This window comes from Notechis scutatus, chromosome 4 (assembly GCF_049901735.1).
Source record: "Notechis scutatus isolate UNSWTSFEM ecotype Mainland chromosome 4, rNotScu1.2, whole genome shotgun sequence".
Lineage (NCBI taxonomy): Eukaryota > Metazoa > Chordata > Lepidosauria > Squamata > Elapidae > Notechis > Notechis scutatus.
The window spans coordinates 13,757,476-13,777,139 of record NC_142012.1 but is presented as its reverse complement, the minus strand read 5'-3'; the positions used below and the strand labels follow the sequence as shown (position 1 = coordinate 13,777,139).

Genomic DNA, 19,664 nt, shown 5'->3' with positions numbered 1-19,664 from the left:
GCTGGTCATTTGCATTCTTTTAGAGCCAGGGGTATCAAACTCAATTTTATTGAGTGCCACATCAGGGTTGTGTCTGATCTTGGAGGGCTGGAATGGGTGTGGTCAGCTCAACGTCACTCGTGTCGGGGGCGCCTGTGGTGGCCCGAACACTCTGCTAGTGAAAACGGGCTCCCGATCTCCATTTTCATCTGTGACTGCCTCCTGCAACCCTCTGCCAGCAAAAACAGAGCTCGGAAGAGCCACATGCATGCAGTCCTCAAGGTACCATGGGCTGGTCCTTTGCTATTTCCAGAGAGGTCCCATGGGCCAGATCTAAGCACCCCACAAGCCGGATCTGGCCCCTGGGCCTTCAGTTTGACACCCCTGTTTTAGAGAGTCCTTGAAGCCACTTGGAGGTTAGTCTGTGTCCTCAGGGTACACCTGAGCAATGCATATGGTTGTGGAGCCTTTTTGGAACCGCTGAAAGGGTTCCTGTAGCCTGCCGTTTTTCAGGAAATCCATTCATACTCCCACACCATTCGAGGGTGTTCACCCCAAAGTGCATAGCTAAATGTCTACAGACAATCAATGTACTTTGGGGACAACCATGACCTGGATGAATGAAAATCTCTATAGACATCCTCTCTGTTCTTTAATCAAGTGTATATGTGTGCATATATGCACATATCTAGAAGTAATCAGTAGTGGGTTTCAAAAAGTTTTCCTACCGGTTTGGTGTGAGCACGCACTTTCTGCGCATGCAGCATTTGCAACTCACCATCTGCTGCAAGCCCTGTGTGTAAAACAGTTGACGCACGGCAATTGCGAAGCAGCTGAGGTTGAAAAGCAGGAAATAAAGGTAAGTATAGATCTGGGGCAGGTGGGAGGGCCCAGCAACCGATTCACTCACAGATGATCGTCAGAGCTACCGGTTTGGCCAAACCAGCCCAAACCGGTAAAATGCCACCACTGGAAATAATGCTTCCATCTTCATGACTTTACAAGTAGTCCTCAACTTACAACCATTTGTTTAGTGACTGTTCAAACTTACAATGCCACTGAAAAAAGCAATTTACAACCAGTCCTCACCCTTACGACCACCGCAGCATCCCCTTGGTCATCTGAACAAAGATGACAACTTGCATGCGTTTATGACTGTTGCAATGTGCCGGGTAACATGATCTCCATTTGCAGTCTTCCCAGACAGGCAAGGAAAGTCAATGGGGGAAGCTGGATTCGCTTAATGACCACATGATTCACTCAACAACAGCACTTTAACAATGGAAATTCTGGTCTAGATTGTGGCCATAAATTGAGGATTACTTGTAATTTAAATAGGGATATTTTAATAAACAAAACAGAAAAAAGAACCCTTGAAATGAATTCCTTTGTCACCTGCATTTGCTTCTCCACAAAATTACCTCTGTACATTGTACAATTCTTCCTACAAAGTACAAGCTTCTTACCCCTGTTACAAAAGTAGGACAATGGACAATTTGCTCTCTCAATCATGTCTTGACAGTGTTTTTTCTCCCTCTTGACTTGAGTCAAACAGATGCCCACAAAATATTCTTCAATTTTGGGAACAGGTGGACGCCACATAAGCATGAAGTCTAGACTCCATGGTGTACAGCAGGGTATGAGGTTCAACCTCACCGCTGCTTCTTGGGTGGTTTGTGAGATGTAAGCCTGGCAAACTGTCCTTCTTGGGCTTCCAAGCTCTGCTTAATCATTGTTTCAAAAGTTGTAACCATGAGTTTTCCTGGCAAAACTAGGACATTGTATAATTTTCTCAAGCAAAGTTTTCTGATGACATCTCCTGGACTGATGTTTTATTTCAGAATGATGGGACCATATGTCATTTTGGTCGTCATGATACCATGAAGAAATGTCTTGATTTCATTCTTATGGCATGATAATTGCTGGCAAACTTCAGCTCTTGCGTCTCTGCCATCGGCATGCAAGGAATCCAATCTTGCGCAAACCTTCTGCCACTTGGCAGCCTCAAGAAAACGTAAACGACGCATTTCTGCGAAATCACAATCTTGACAGTCATTTCAAGCGATCCCCTGCTTGTCCTTTTCTTCAAAATAAACTTTATTCAATTTTCCAACAATTTAAAAAACCATAAAAAACACAATGGTATCAATGTTGAAGACATCATTTACATTTCTTAACCATATTCTTATACTTACTGTATATACTCGAGTATAAGCCTAGTTTTTCAGCCCATTTTTTGTGCTGAAAAAATCCCCCTCGGCTTATACTCGAGTCAGATTCCCTCTGAAAAAAAAATGGTGTGGAGTTGCGGCCTCCGGCGGCAGCGACTCCCAACAACCCCAGCCGGGAAGGAAAGGCAAAAAGCGCTTTGCCTTTCCCTTCCCGAGCGGCGGACTGGGACGCGCGGCGGTGAGTGACTCCTGACTCAGGGGCCTCCGAGGGAGGGGAAGAGAGTGACTCCTGCCTCCCGCTGTCATCATCATCTTCTTCTTTTGGGTTAGTGAATCAATTAAACCTTTCATGATAGTGAGATCGTTTCCCAAATTAATTATTTTTATTTTTGAAATTTACCAGTAGCTGCTGCATTTCCCACCCTCGGCTTATACTTGAGTCAATAAGTTTTCCCAGATTTTTGTGTAAAATTAGGTGCCTCGGCTTATATTCGGGTCGACTTATACTTGAGTATATACGGTAATTTTCTATTACATTGCAATTATTACATATTACTTTTCCTATTAATTCTCTATTCCTTAGTCCTTGTTTATACCACTTGTTACATAGTACATTTTCTGTTAATTCTACATTCAGTGAACCTGGCTTCCCCATTGACTTTGCTTTTCAGAGGGTCACAAAAGGGATTCACATGTCCTTGGGACATTGCAAATATGAGTCAGATGACAAATGTCTGAATTTTGATCACGCGACTTTAGAGATGCCACAATAGTTGTAAGTGTGAAAAACATTTGTAAGTCACTTTTTTCAATGCCATTGTAACTTTGAACAGTCACTAAATGAACTGTTGTAAATCAAGGACTACCTGTACTCAATCAAACACAGTTATCACCTGAAGCAGAGGTTCGAATCCCAGAAGCGTATGGCTAACTGATGAAAGCTAAATAGCTTGGAATAAATCTATACAAGTATCCCTTTATTTCATTGTTGGTAAACATAAATTCAACACAAAAATAGTTTGTCGTGGAAGTGACTGCCTGCGAGGTCTCCTGGTTTGGGGCTGAAAGGTGAAAGCGGAAGGAGTATGCTCCATCCCATAATTGGATAGACCAGATTGCCCAAATAGACCGGTCTCACTGAAAAAAGACAACAACCACTTAATCTCTCCCCTGGTATAGCCGAGAAAGCAAGGAGAGTCTGTGGTTTAGAGCAGGGATCCCCAACCTTTCGGCGCTGCGGCCCGGTTCCGGCATCAGCTGGGCGCCGCGGCCGGTATCCGGCATCAACTGGCGCCACCATCTTTTTGACGAAAAAATGCTTCAGTGACATCACCGAAGCACTTTTCCGTCAAAAGATGCGGCGTTAGCTCGATGAGCTTTTTGGGTAGAAATGGCTTTCTACCGAAAAGCTCACCCGAGCGCAAGGCGCCGCCATCTTTTTGATGAAAAAGTGCTTCCGGTGAGCTTTCTACCCGGAAAAGCTCACCGAAGCACTTTTTCAAAAAGATGGCGGCGCCAACAACTCAGCGGCCGGTAAGGCTTGTTCCGACCGGTACCGGTCCGTGGACCGGCGGTTGGGGACCCCTGGTTTAGAGGTTAATACATCTACCTAATACATAAGTAGCCCAAGTTCAAATCCCAGAAAGGTATGGCTAGCTGAAGAGAGCTAAATAGCTTGAAATCTATACATATAAAAGTGAAATACGACTCATGCATCATCACCAAAATCTCCAGAACCGTAAAGCCTACAAACTTGAAATTTGGCACGTATGTTCCACTTGGCTTCTAGGTGCTCACTAAGAAAGGATTTTTCAAAATGACCATCAGAGCATTAGTATTTACTATATTATTATTAACATGCTCTGATGCTAAGGAGTTCTACTCCCCCTCCCCACCTGAAAAGAAATCTATTCCAAATGCAAAACACAAGCAGAGGAGAGGAGTCTCAGTTTTAGTTTCACAGCACTAAGCAGCTTTAGTACAGAACAGTTGAGCTAAACCAGGCCCAGGCTCCTTGCTGTCTCCTTGCTCGGCAGCGTAATTCAAGATTGTCCAAGCCCAAAATTTCAAGCCTGGTGATATAGGGTATTCTGTTGCGAGCAGAGGAGTGTAGTACTCTTCTCGTGAAATACTTCTGGACTCACTCAATTCTATTAATGTCCGATATACAGTGCGGATTCTAAACAGATGAGCTGTATTCAAGTATTGGTCTAGCAAAGGTTTTGTATGCCCTAGTTAGCAATTCTATATTTCCAGAGGAGAAGCTTCGTAAGACTAGATTTACAACTCTTAATGCCTTTTTGGCAAAGCTGTTACAGTGAACTCTGGCACTTAGGTCATTAGATATGAGTACTCCGAGGTTATTATTGTTTAATAATGTGAAAAGACACAATTTTGTTGATGGCGAGGACATAGCAAAGGTCTAGTTAGAAAGGGGGAGGCCTGCCAAAAAAAGAATATAAATGTTTTAGCCAGCCCACACCCCTTTTTTTTTACCTCTGTCATGTGTGACTAATATAAAAAGGGGGCAGAATTTCATTTGCACAACTTATAGCTGTTATCCTGGGAATTTATTTTTATTTTTATTTTAGCCCTTCTACCAGCCATCATCCCTAGTGATGAGCCACAAGAATTACACAGTGGAAGAAAAGTAGGATGTAAATATGATGAGCCACACACACGACACGGAGCAGTTATTATTGGTGCCTGCCAGTGAGTTTGCCCCAGTAGGCTTGGTTTTAGATTAAATATTTTTTAATTAAAAGAGAAAGTTAAATGGGAAATTAACATGCTTCAAGCAAGCTGCCCTCAACGTTATATTAAAGAAAGATTGCAAAAGCTACAGCTCAGCGCTTGGCTAAGCATCACCTGCCCAACCAATACGGTGCAAATTAAGCTTGGATTGGAGACAGAATCTTGGGAATTAATGGGAGGGGCAAGCAAAAGGCATTCTCATTGGTTGGATCTCTGGCAAATAAGCATCCTGTTACTGGTGAGGCTTCACACAACTGCCATCTTGAGAATGGGCAAGCCTTCACTATGGCAACCACTCCGCAATCATAATATATACCACACTGTAAACATTCTAAGTGTGTCCATTGTTGAAAAGGTGGCAATAAATAAATACTTTCAGCTTTTACCAACTGGACAGGGGTGGGGATGGTAAGCACCTTTTTGAAGAGAAAAATAGACCAGGATGAGATTTTTAAAACTCTAACCCACTGATCACTTCCAAAATTAATTATTGTTCTAAGTTTCCAAAACTTGTCTAAATAAAATAACCCTCTTCAGAGGTGGTATTCAGCAGATTCTGACCAGTTCTGGAGAACAGGTAGCGGAAATTTTGAATAGTTCGGAGAACCGGCAAATCCCACCTCTGACTGGCCCCGCCCCCATCTATTCTCTGCCTCCCGAGTCCCAGCTGATTGGCTGGGTCTTCTTTGGTTGCCCTGCACAGGAGAACGGAGCTGGAAAGCAGGTTAGTGGGATGGGGAGGGAATGGGATTTTGCAGTAACCTTCCCCCAGGAGTGGGGAGGGAATGGGGATTTTATAGTCTCCATCCCCTGCCACACCCACCAAGCCATGCCCACAGAACCGATAGTAAAAAAAATTGAATCCCACCACTGACCCTGTTCCCACCCTTACACATTCCAAGTTGTTTTGGCAAGGATATGCGTAAAAAAATTAATAATGGCAAAATATGTAAATAGTAAACACACCTAGAAGTGAGAGAGGTTATTTTATATTATTAAGGATTCAGAGTTCAGACTTCCAAATGCTGAGCTATTTCCAGTCACTAGTTTAAAAAGCTGAAACTTCAAGCAGTATTCAGGTGAATTTTCAATCTAAAAACATCTCCAGATAACAGGCCTAGTCCTTGACTTACAACAGTTCATCTAGTAACCGTTCAAAGTTACAACATCGCTGAAAAAAGTAACGTATGTGTCAGGATTCCAGCAATCGCTCTAATTAATTCATGATTCTCGAGCCAAACTTTAAAAAACTTCAAAGGATTCATTAGAGGTGACATACTGGCACTGCCCTGTACAAAGCCAACTCTGGTATACGTAATTTACAGTCCCCTGTGACACTGTTTCCCCCCTCTGCCCTGGGTGTCTCATAAACCAGATTCTCCAATTGAGCCTGTTCATAAGCTGGGTGTCATCATTCACCTTCTCCAATTAAATATAGTCACGGACAAAAACTCTGGTATTTTAGTTACAATCTTTTAAAGTTAAGAGTTGGAATGTACTTTCGCTTTCAACTGCTCTTCCAGATTTCCTTCCTTTCCCTCCCCTTTTTTTCTTTTTCTAATACATGGTTTTTATTATTTTCCACCAGCACAAATCATAATTACATTTTCAACAACATTTTGCATCAACATACAATATTATCTTATATTTTCTATCACCTAGTCGTACATACCACCAATAATTGTTATCTTTACTTATATTTGTTATTAATATCTAACTTTATCCATTTTACATATCTACATATCTATGTATTACTTTCTTAAGAATTCTCCTATGCAATCTTCACTTTTCAATCCTTATCTATATTGTCTAACCATTTGTACCATCTATGCCAAATTGAGTAATAATCAGATTCTTCTTTTTCCTTCATTTTTAGTGTGAGCATATCCATTTCTGTGCAATCTGCTATTCTTTGTAAGACTAATTCTTCTATTGGAACCTTAGACCCTTTCCACATTTCCACATTTGCGCATAAGCTATTCTGGCTGCTGTTAGAATATGTAATATTATGTATTTTATCTTTTTTGGATTTTGATAAGAGTTCTGCTTGAGTTCAATTTGATGTCCGGTAATTTCCTTTTTTTTTTAAATGGCAACTACTAAAACAGGCATAGGAATGTTTTATGAGTTGATAGTATGACCATTTTTCACAGTCATAGCCATTGTAGCATCCCCGTGATCTCGTGATCAAAATTCAGATCCCTGGCAACTGCTTCATACTTACGACCATTGCTTGTCCCAAAGTCATGTGATTCCCCTCTTGCAAACTTCTGACAAGCAAAGTCAATGGGGAAGCCAGATTCACTCACTTAGGTGGCAGGAAAGGTCGTAAAATGGGACAACGCTCACTTAACAAATGTCTCACTTAAACAACAGAAATGTTGGTCTCAATTCTGGTTGTAAGTCGAAGACTACCTGTACACACAGAATGCTTTCGTAAGTTCCTAAGTTCAGGTGAACATATGGAGATATGTAAAATGGAAGGGTTAATAAATTTGCATTTGACAGGACACGAGGATCATAGCTATATAAAAGCAAAAGGCAGATGTGCCATTAATCATGGCCTGATTTATCCATTAAGTGAGGTTACCTTCTCTCCTGCTTTGAATGATCATGCAATATTGAATAAGCTTCTCATGTTTCTAAAACATATGCCTATAACCATTACTTTGCACATTTTGACTCACTTTTCTAATTACAGTGTGAGAAGTGAGGACAGTATTTACAGAGCTGGATAATATGCCCAAAGAATCCAACTTCGAAGCATTAATCCGTTCAAAAAGTTTTGTGAATCCACCATTTGTTTTTGTGTTTTTTTGTTTTTGTTTTAAATAGCCACTATAAAATGTTGGGTCTCAGAATTTTATTATGCCTTGAAGCTGATAAGTTGAGCTTATTTTAACCATGCTCTCAGTTTATCACTGCATGTAATGAAAATAAAATAACTCCAGGGAAAAAAATCCAATAGAATCTGGAGATGGCAGCACTGAAAAAGAAGAAGAAAAAACCTTAAAATTAGATATAGGTGAAGAAGGAGGAGCCTGTAGCTTTCCATTTGTTATTAAATTCTGCTCCCAGTATTTTGTTTTATTGTTGGGGGCTGTTGGTTGAAATTTAAGATTATCTGGACAACAAATACACTATCTTTGCCACTATGTAAGCCAAAAGCCTATAAACCAACTTGGAATCTTGATGGACAACAAAGATTCTATGACCATCAAGATGAGACGTCAAATTAAACAGACCAAGCCGAGTCAAAAAACGCTAGGAAATTTCTAGAAGTCTGCCACTCTGATAGATTAACCATCATAGACACATAGACCTAAACACAGAGGTGATATTCAGCAGGTTCTGATCAGTTCTGGAGAACCAGTAGCGGAAATTTTGAATAGTTCGGAGAACCGGCAAATCCACCTCTGACTGGCCCCGCCCCCATCTATTCTCTGCCTCCCGAGTCCCAGCTGATTGGCTGGGTCTTCTTTGGTTGCCCTGCACAGGAGAATGGAGCTGGAAAGCAGGTTAGTGGGGTGAGGTGGGAATGGAAATTTTGCAGTAACCTTCCTCCAGGAGTGAGGAGGGAATGGGGATTTTGCAGTATCTTTCCCTGCCACACCCAGCCAGCCACACCCACAGAACCAGTAGTAAAAAAAATTGAATCCCACCACTGGTGGCTTTAGAACAAAGGATTCTGGGAGTTGAAGTCCACAAGTCTTAAAGTTACCAAGTCTTAAAGACTATAGGAAAAAAAGAGCAGACATTCAGCCACTGTATATAGAGGGAGTTTGTGTGGAACAGGTGGTTGAATGTAAGTTTCTCGGGACCATCATTACAAATGACCTGACTTGGAGCGCAAACACCGCTGCTTTAATTAAGAAGGCACAACAACGGTTGTATTTACTAAGGATTCTTAGGAAACAACAACTGGCTGAGAGTCTACTGACTACCTTCTATCGGAGTTCAATTGAGAGTATATTATCCTACTGTCTCTGTGTATGGTTCTCGAGCTGCACAGTGGCAGAGAAAAAGGCAATTCAGAGGGTGATCAAGACGGCCCAAAACATCATTGGCTGCTCACTCCCCTCTTTGGAAGAACTGTATAGGAATAGATTGTAAGAGGAAGATACTTAATATATTGAATGACTCCTCCCATCCAGGACATCAGCTCTTTGAACTATTACCATCAAGAAGGAGATTTAGGGTATTAAGAACAAGGAGACCAGATTTAAGAACAGTTTTTATCCAAGTGCAGTTTTGAGTTTGAATGCAGGGTCATAAGATTTTTGTGGAATTTAAATGGCTGAGAGTAATGGGGTATTTACATTTTTAATTGCATAGAGATTATTGTATGGTTGGTTGTGTTTAGTTCATTTTTTTTTTCTTTTAGTGGTGTTTGTCCAGTTTTACTTTGTGGAAGAGCACCTCATTTCGTTGCACCCGCTTGCGAGTGTAATGACAAATAAATTCTTATGTCTTTAAAGTTGCCAAGACTCTGTGGCTACCAGAAACCCTGCTATGTAGTGAGGTGGGGAGGGAATGGGAATTTTGCAGTATACTTCCTCTGCCACGCCCACTAAGCCATGCCCACCAAGCCACACCATGCCCACCAAGCCATGCCCACAGAACCAGTAGTAAAAAAATTTGAATTCCACCACTGCCTAAACAGTATCTACACCAGGGTTGTCAAACTCATGGCCTGCGGGACACATGTGTTATGTGCTGGCCTGGCCTTCCTCCCATTTAACGAAGGGAGAAAAGGTCAAGATACACCACTTGATGACAACGTGATAGTACAAGTTTGACACCCCTAATCTATACACTATGAAAAAAAGACAATCGACAAGCCAAAAAAAGGAACAAAAAGACCAAAACACTTCCTCCCAACGATTAGCACCCAGATGAGTATAGATTAACTCCAAGGTTAACATCAGACCAACAATAAAAAAATAAACAATACCTCAATCAAGGTACTTCCAAAAAAGCTAACAGTAAACAGTTCAACCAAAGAATCTCCAAGACCATCCTCACCAAAACTGATAGAGCAAGCCACTAGAATATAAACTGAGAGCAAGCCCCATTCCTTACTAGCACTGATAATGTTACCTAGTTTGGGTAATGAACGTCTGCAAGAAAACAACCAAGCTCAGAGAACACAAAGGTTCCCTCGGATATTGAAATGAAGAAGGAGCCTGGAGCTCTCCACTTGTTATTAAATTCTGCTCCAGTATTGCACTTTATTGTTGGGAGCTGTTAGATCAGCGGTCAGCAACCCATGACTCTGGAGCCACATGTGGCTCTTTCATCCCTCTGCTGCAGCTCCCTGTTGCTCAAAATATGTGTCACAACCACCAATGTGTGTGACACCCACCGGCACTGTTTGTAACTTGTTCCTTTTCTAATTTTTTATCATGTTTGAGGTCAAATACTTCCACAGTATGTTATTTTTATCGTATTTTATACTCTGCCTAGGCAAAATAGAAAGGGCTGATAGTTCATTGAAAGCATAACAAATAAATAATCTGACCCTCTTTTCACAACAGAAGAATCCAGACCTCCTAAGAAAATCTTAGTCAATTGCACCAAAGAACCGATCCACACACGTACTCAATTTTGGCATTTTTCATACTGATGTGCAAAAATATCGAACCAACATTTACTATTTATTTTATTTTTATTTATTTGGTTTGTCAATTGCTTACAAGATAATAGGCATAAGTAAAAACATAGTTATGAATACATATAAGAAAAATAAAAGAAACAATAGGACAGGGACGGTAGGCACGTTGGTGCGCTTATGCACGCCCCCTACAGACCTCTTAGGAAAGGGGTGATTCAAAGATTTCTGCAGGGCCTTATAGTGGGAATTATGGGTTCTGAAATCCAGCCCATTGGGATGAAACCAAGTTTGAGGACATCTCAGTTGGTGGAGGCTTTATTTTTTCCTGTGGCAGTGGCCAGAATCCAGAACACAAGGTACTTCTGACAAATCTGGAAAAAAAAAAAACCTTTCCCAAATAATTATCACTAGCTGACTGAAAAGACTGATGATGTGATTCACTAGAAGGCCGTTTGATATACACTGTGTTCGTGGAGGAACACACAGGGCAGAGGCTCAGTGGATTATTCCTTGTCTTCCTAACCTTTACAGCTTCACGGATTAAGCTAGATCACAAACTTTTGATGCTCTCTAGTGTTCCTGGCCACACGTTTTCTGTAGAACTAACAAGGGGTGGCAGGCCTCGTATTCCTTGTTCCAGTGGACAATTAACACCTCCTTCAGTCAAATGCTCCTCACATATTTGTGCTACGCAACCAACATAACTGAACACGGAAAGGGGAAGAGGCAAGGCCAGGAAATTGAGACACTCTTGCTGGCAGATTCATTGCAAGTTGGGCTTTTCAGCTTAGCTGGAGAAAATTATGCAAATGTCTTTAACCTGCCTTTCTTTTTCATCTGATGGCGCATCTGCCACCTGTTCTCTTTTTCCGGAAGGCCAAAATGTTGTGCGGTGAAGAGGAGGGTGGAGGGGTGGTTTTTTTTTGTGTTTTTTGCACGGAAAGGGGTGAAAAACATTACAGGGGGAAAAGTAAGGGGAGGTAGTTAATTCAATAATCCAAAGCCCCCTGCAGATCAGGCATCCTTTCACTGTTCTTTTTAGTCATTGACACTTTTCAAGGGCAACAATGCCTAGAAGGGGAAAGGGGTTTGCAGAGCTGAAATGCCAAGCAATAGAGATGTGGAATGTTTTCAGAATATGTACCAGCAATGTAACCTCTGTTTGTGCTTTAATAATTTGTGGATTAAAGCATACTTCAGTGGGCTAACAAATAAATTAGCTAGGGTTGAGGAATCATAGGTCTATGAGAAAGTGAGAGAAAGAGAGAGAAAGGGAGAAGGTCTGGCAAACTGCACGCAACCAAATAGTTCATTGCAGGTGGCTTTTTTGTACTACTTCCTCTTTTTACTTCCTCACAGCCTACTGAGCATGCCACTGCCACTAAAATAACCCCTAGGAACAGAGCATCCTCTGGATTGGTCTAGAGCAGGGGTGTCAAACTTGATTTCATTGAGGGCTGCATCAGGGTTGTGTTTGACCTTGGGGGGCTGGGGTGGGTGTGGCCAGTTTGATGTCACTCATGTCGAGGGCACCTATGGTGGCCCAAGCGCTCTGCCAATTAAAAAGGGATCCTGAGCTCCATTTTTGACTGTGACTGCCTCCTGCAACCTTCTGCCAGTGAAAATGGAGAGAATGGGAAAAATGGGAATCAGTTTGCTGTAGTGATTAAGGTGCTGGCCTAGAAACCAGGAGATTGTGAATTGCTTTAGGCATAAAAACCAACTGAGTGACTTTGGGCCAATTACTAACAGATGGTGAGTTCTAGTCCCACTTTAAGCATGAAAGCCAGCATGGTGTGATGACCCGGGGTGTGGCACAAAGGCAACACAGTCAAATAATCAAGAAGAGTCCCTTTATTTTCTCCAACCTTGCCCCCAGTATCCAGGTTAGCTTCTGGCTGGAGAAAAACTCTCCCAGGAACAGCCTTTTACTGTAGAAAATTAAGACAAAACAAGGTAAACACAAACTGTAACTTAAAGTCCAAACAAGCCAAACTGAAGTAATTAGTTTGGCAGGGCAGGAGCAAGAATTTCAAACTTGAAAGCACGGCAAAACTCACACAGTTGGGAAGATGCCAGGAACACAGATAAGCCACGACAACACAGGATAAAGTCACGTTTGCTCCCAACAGCCTGCTGCATGCAGCTTGCCCTTTTTATACACTGTGTTCCCAGCTGCAGCTAATGAAAGGAATCAGGGCCCTTTCCTCCCCGGTAAGCCAGGCAACTCACATTGCCCCTTTCTCCGTTCCTCCCTGCGTGCCCTAGGATGAAGAGGGGATGGGCCTGGGTCTTCCTCTGAATTCCCTCTCTCTTGTTCTATCTCTTCCCTGCTCTGCCCAGCCAGACTTTGCCGTTCCCCAGTTTCCTCCATAGCCAATGGAGCCACACTCCCACTCCCTGTCAGCTGTTTGGCTTCCTCCTCGGATTCAGACTCCGATAGGGGCATGACAATGGTGATTTTGGGTTTGTCCGTCTTTCTCAGCCCAACCCACCTCACAGGGTTGTTGTGGGAAAATAGGAGAAAGAGGAAGAAGCATTATGTATGTTTGCCACCAAAAGTTACTTATAAAGTAACGAAGCTAGGATGAAAAAATAATACAATACAATAAATAAAAAGGACTGTATCTCGTAGCTTGGGAGCAGCACAGGAGAATAATTCACTCCCACATGTCTGAAAAACAATGGCAGAAGTGACAGAGTCCTCTTCTGAAGAGCCTCTTTTGAAGCTCTTAAGAGCCAGACAAATTTGTAATGGGAACGTAGGCCCTATGTTTTAGGTGTTTCAAAGGCTATGAGTCAACTCTTTCCAAATCAGTCTTTATTTTGGACAGTTACACAGATAGGGTGATGAAGTTTCGGTTCAAGAAGAGAGCTGTGTTCCTCTATGGTGGCAGAAATTTAGAAGGAATCTGGTAGTACCGTTTCCATCAAAAGGTTCGACTTTAGGTGGAAAAGTTTAACCTCTTGCCTGCCAGCTTTACCATCTTGCCTGCCAATGACTTCTTCAGCTTCAACCACAAGCATACACGGGGAAACAACCAATACAAACCGCTCCAAACTCGATTGCAGAAAATACGACTTCAGCCACAGAGTGGTCAATGCCTGGAACGCCCTACCCGACTCCGTTGTTACAGCCTCAACCCCTCACAGCTTCAACCTCAAACTGTCTACCGTGGACTTCACCGCATTCCTAAGAGGTCCTTAAAGGAGGCGTGAATAAGTGCACCAGCGTGTCTACCATCCCTGTCTTACTGTCCCCATTTATCTGTATTTACTCCCTTTGTTCCTGTTTATGTTCATACCTATACTTATTATCTTGTACATGTTTGACAAACAAACAAACAAATAAATAAAACTTATGAAAGTCTACACTTTTCATAAAATGTGATCATTGGAAACAATGCTTCCAACTTTCTGAAAAAAAAACCTTTGGCAATAATATGGAATGGCTCCCACGGACTTCATTTTGTGTATGTGTGTGTGTGTGTGGTTTTTTTTTTTTTTTTTTACTTCCTCATCTGTTCTTCTGCTTAGTATTTCCTGGTGGTCTCCCCTTCAAATTCTAATTAGGTCCAACCTGCTTGCCTATTGGAGGTCTGTCAAAGTTAGCCTAACGCTGCCATCTGCTGGAAAATACAGGACAACCACAAACTTTAGATCAGAGTTTCTCAACCTTGACCACTTGTGTAGACTTCAACTCCCAGAATTCCCCAGCCAGACCACACATCTTCAAGCTCTAAAAATTGAGCAGCCCCCACCTTTCTTAATAGCCCCAGCAGGACTGGGCCAGCCTATCTACAAGACAAAAGACCTTCAGCTCCATGGTGTTGGGATTAAGAAATGACTCTCCGGGATATAATAGGATTATCTATTAGCAGGGCGCACTGCATTGCAAAATCAGCTGGAGACATTGCATCACCCTCTAGGCTTCAACCAAACTTGATTCAGACAAACATGAGCCCACATGGCCCCAGGAGAGTCTGACTACAACCAATAGAATACATTTCTTGCACAGGAACAGGAAGCTCAAGTTCAAAGCCCAAGAGAAGGTATAAATAACCCTCACTCTCCACTCCATGCGGTCAGCTACCCAGAACCTCAAACCCATGTGGTCCTGTCTGTCAATAAACCATCTTTCCAATCAGACTCCATGTTTCCAGTGTCTTTCTCCCCACTTGGAATTAAACCCAGATGGATTTTTCTTCCAGTAGTAGTATAGTTGCTGCGTTTACTGCCTATGCCATTTTATAAGCTTTTCAATGTGTGCTATGTACCACAAAAGTGAAAATGCCATAGGTTACAGAAAATTGTAGATATGTCCATTAGAAAAGGCATATATAGTAATGGCAACAGCACTTATAAACCGCTTTATAGTGCTTTACAGCCCTCTCAAAGTGGTTTACAGGGTCAGCATATTGCCCCCAACAATCTGGGTCCTCATTTTACACACCTCAGAAGGATGGAAGGCTGAGTCAACCTTGAGCCTAGTGGGATTCGATCTGCCAAATTGCAGTAGGAGTAGCTTGCAGTACTGCACTCTAACCACTGCGCCACCGAGGCTCCATATATGCAAAATACTCCCCAAATGCATCTGTATACAGGTAATCCTCAACTTACAACAGCTCATTTAGTGACCAAACTTAGGGCAACGCTGTAAAAAGCGACTTATAACCATTTTTCATACCTAAGATTGTTGCAGCGCCCCCATGGTCACGATCAAGGGCTGATCAAAATTCAGGTGCTTGGTAACTGACTCATATTTATGACAGTTGCATTGTCCCTTTTTGTGATCCCCTTTTGCAACCTTCTGACAAGCAAATGTCAATGAGGGAAGCCAGATTCACTTAACAACCAGCTTACTAACTTAACAACCGCAGTGATTCATTTAAACAACTGTGGCAAGAGTCATCATAAAATGGGGTGAAACTCATTTAGCAAATGTCTCGCTTAGCAACAGAAATTTTGGGCTCAATTGTGATTACCTTGTATTAGGAAAAATGTGCATGAAAAGACCCAGGCTGGAAACAACTTAAGGCTGGACAATTGAGAAACTGGAAAATAAAATCAAGCATGAGAGCTCCACCAATGTTTTCCTGAGCAAATATCTTCCAGGAGAGGACAATAGAGTAACCCAGGTGTAAAGACCTTGGAGGAATGGGAAACAGGATAATATAAATGTTATTTTGTGGGCTGTGTATTTTTTTTATAACATTACATTAAAACACAAACAATTACACCATTCACTATTTATTCCGGTGTTCGGCAGAGAAGTTATTCTGTATTTTTCCTAACAGTCCTCACTCAATGTGATGAATGGAAGTTGAGTTTAAAATTTCTTTGAGGGTGCGGGACGAAGAATTTGGGGGGAAATTTCCAATGTGCCGTAGGTTAATCATAGAAAATGTGCCTGAGCAGCTTCAAACCATAGTAATCATATTGTCACCCCCCTACCCTTGAAAAAATGTTGGAGAATATATCTCATTCACAAATTTAAGGTGGGCTTTCAAAATGCCACTGGTCCCCAGCTGTCATATAAGCCTCCCACATACTTTTTACATGGATTCCATACATTGTCTGAGAAGGGAACACTTTCACCCCAAAAACAGAAATGCAACATTAGAAAAAAAGACAACATGGCTACAAATCAGTCATAACTTGTGTTGCTTTCCTTAAATATGAGGGGAAACCTCCTGAATCATCTAGAATAATCTATTTATGGAGAGTGTGGGTTATCGATCTCTGGAAAGAACTCTTCAGAAAAGAAGACAAATATGGCAGCATCCAGATACATTAAAAGGATGTTATAAAGAAGATGGCAAGGACTACTGTTACAAAAACAATGGCAAGGACTACTATTACAAAAACGTGGACCAGGAATAAAGAAGTACAAGTACTGAAGCTATTGCTTTCCTTAAATATGAGGAAAATACCTTCTGAATTGTCTAGAATAATCTATTTATGGAGACTATGGGTTATCAATCTCTGGAGGGTTTTTAAGAAAAGGTTGAATAGTACCTTTTGAGAATAGTTCATCTGGTTTTCTTAGCCATTGCAGAGGATTGGACTAGATCAGGGGTCTCCAATCTTGGAAACTTTAAGACTTGTGGACTTCAACTCCAGAATTCTCCCTCTAGCGTGACTGGCTGAGGAAATCTGGGAGTTATAATCCACAAGTCATAAAGTTGGCAAGGTTGGAGAATCCTGGACTAGGTGATGCTCATGAATCCTTCTAACGTGTTGATTCTATGGTTCTCCAGTCATTTGGTCTACGCATTTATTTTCTCTCAAAAATAAAATAGAGATCAAATAGAGTGTTGGAAGTTAAAACCCACCCCTCTCCTAGAAAAATGAAATATTTTAGGATATATTAAAAAGGCAGAATATTTCCCCTAAAAGAGAAGTAGAAACTCAGAGAAGCTGAAAATCAGTCGTCCCCCCCACCTTTGTCAATTGGCCATTAAGGCCTGGGCCAGTCTATTCTACATAACAAAGATCTACCTTCTTCAGGCAGAGCCATTTAATTGCCCTTTGTTGCACCCTCACCAAGTTTCAACTAAACTTAGCACATGGACAACCTACAAGCTAGCTATGACCTCTGACAGCAATCAATCAGGATGCTCTTCCTATGCCCCAGAAAGTTGAACACCCAGAGAAGGCATAAAACCCAGGCACACTCAGCATTTCCTTCCCTTTTTGCCCAGGATCTCCAAGCCATGTGGTCCTGTCCACTATTAAACCATCTTTCCAAGCAGTCACCATGTTTCCAGTATCTTTCTTCCCACTTGGAACTGAACCAGATGGATATTTCTTCCAACAAGAGATAAATAAGAAAATGTAGCTAGAACCATCCCATCACCTACTAGACAGAATCAATGCTACATTCACACGCATTTCCCTTTATAAAACACACTGTACATTGTAGAATAAACATGTGATAGCTGAATTGTCAGAATACAAGAAAACACTTTGAAGGAGTTCATGAAAACCTTGACATTTTGTTTCCTGAAGAGAAGTCTTGTTTGGAACAGATTTACCTCTCATCACGCTAGACATTTATCAAACTGCATCTCAAAAACCTAATCTCACCTTAAACAAAAAAATACTCCCTCCCTTAAAAAAAAAGTAAACAATTTGTCATCTGCAGAGATTTTGGAGATGTCATTGAAAAGGTGCCAATATTGAAGATGGGGAATGTTTCATGATTTTCACGATTTTTGCCATTCTAATTGTAGGAACGATCAGAAAAACCAATCGTGGCAACGATCGAAAGGTTTGAGACTCTGAGTGCAGGTGTATTGCTTTGGAATAAGGCCATGCTAAGGAAGAGGCTGAAAAAACATGGCAAGTCTTTTTAATGTAAGAAATTTAGGACAGAAGTATTTTATAGATCTCCCCTCCCCTGCAGTAGAGATGTGAACCCCCGTTTTAACTTCCAGAGAAGACCCAATGCCAAAAAGCACCACTACTCAATTTCTTTCATTAAAATGTAGATCACCCTCAAGAAGCCTTCAAACTCCTACTGCAACTTCTCCAAAATTGCATTAGAAATAAGCTGTGGTATCCACAGCGAGGAAGTTTCTGACCTGCTGGAAGATCGTATTCTTTTGCTGGCATTCCATCACTTGAAGCGAATGGTATTTTAATGCCACTTACCCTGTTCCTAACAGCTGATCCACGCTGGCGCTAATTCCAAACCCAGAGCCTTCACTCTTTCCGAAGATGAAAAAGCAGAACAAAAAAGAAGGAGGGAGTGGGGGGAAAAACTCTCCCCAGAAGGCAAGAGAACATTCAAATCAAAGCGAAGGTCCCTGTAAACTCCCAGTTTCAAAAAGGAAACGCAGACAGGCTAAATAAAGCCACCACTGTTGTGAAAAGTTGTTGGTTCTTCTGGTCTTCCTGTCCTGTTGAATGCTGACACCAAACGTCAACGCTCAATGCTGAGCCCTAGCTGTACTTGAATGAAGGACTGAGGCTTAGGAGCCACAACTGAGGCAGGGTTCCAAAATGTGTTAACATACAGCACAACAGGCTAGTAAGTGGGCAAGGCCAACCTTCACCCACCCACCCCTTCCAGCAGGTTTCGGGTTTCACCCAGCAACTGGTAGCTTTGCAGCAAGAGAAGGCTGTTGGTTCAACAGCTCATTCCTCAACTATCTCTGGACTCCCACGTGGTAGGGCCCCTCCCTCCCTGCCCTGGGCCATATGGGAACTGCCATGCGGAAACATTATCCTCGTGTTTCTTTCCTCCGAGCCTGCTTTCATTGGATGAAAGTGAATTCGCTTGCAAATGTTTCTTTCCCTGAAAAAGTTTTGTGGGCAATGCAGATGCACGAGTCTGGAGTTCTCAGCTACGAGATGACCAAAGGCCACTTGATCTTTTTATTGTTTTCATATTTTTCCTGCTTAAGTTAAATTTCTATAGAGGGCATAAGGTTGGATCTCAGATAACAGATAATCAGAGTTGGAAGGGACCTTGTAGGTCATCTAGTCCAACCCCCCCGCCCAAGCAGGAGACCCTACACCATTTCTGACAAATGGCAGTCCCATCTCTTCTTGAAAGTCTCAAGTGATGGCGCTCCCACAACTTCCGAGGGCAACTTCTGTTCCATTGGTTGATTGTTCTCACTGTCAGAAAGTTTCTCCTTGTTTCCAAGTTGAATCTCTCCTTGAACAGTTTCCATCCATTATTCCTTGTCTGGCCTTCAGGTGCTTTAGAAAATAGTTTCTCCCCCAATAAAGGAGAAATACTTGTAGCTCGGGGTTGAAAGGAGGGGTTCTTGCTGTTCTCTGGGCTTCGTTGTTTTCTTGCAACTCCTTTTTTTTCCCCCTTCAGATGGAGAAGGTGAACATCCAGTGGATTTTCAGACAGAAGGAGGCATATTAGAAAGCCAGAACATCAGCATTAACAGCCTCCTTCATCGCCATCAGTTAAATTAGCTGAAAATACCAGCAGGACATTTTCAAAATAAGGAAAGGGAAAAAAAAGAAGTCTGCCTGAAAGAGAGACAACCTCTAGACATGGCCTGTCCGGATCATGCCTACCATGATTGATGGATTCTGATGCTTCTTTATCCCACCTGAACTGGTAAATGAAGAAAGGAGAGAAAACACCTTTAATAATTTTTTTTCCTGTCACTGCAGTT

The 19,664-nt window shown here is 41.9% G+C and overlaps 1 protein-coding gene across 1 annotated transcript in view; it reads right to left on the bottom strand.

Moving 5' to 3' along the window:
- ARHGAP24 (Rho GTPase activating protein 24) overlaps positions 1 to 18,517 on the bottom strand; it is a 434,125-nt gene extending 415,608 nt beyond the window's left edge. Inside the window, exon 1 of the mRNA XM_087962827.1 lies at positions 18,175 to 18,517. The gene's annotated coding sequence lies outside the window, so the exon portion shown is untranslated. The remainder of the gene's footprint in view (positions 1 to 18,174) is intronic.
- Positions 18,518 to 19,664: the final 1,147 nt, after the last annotated feature.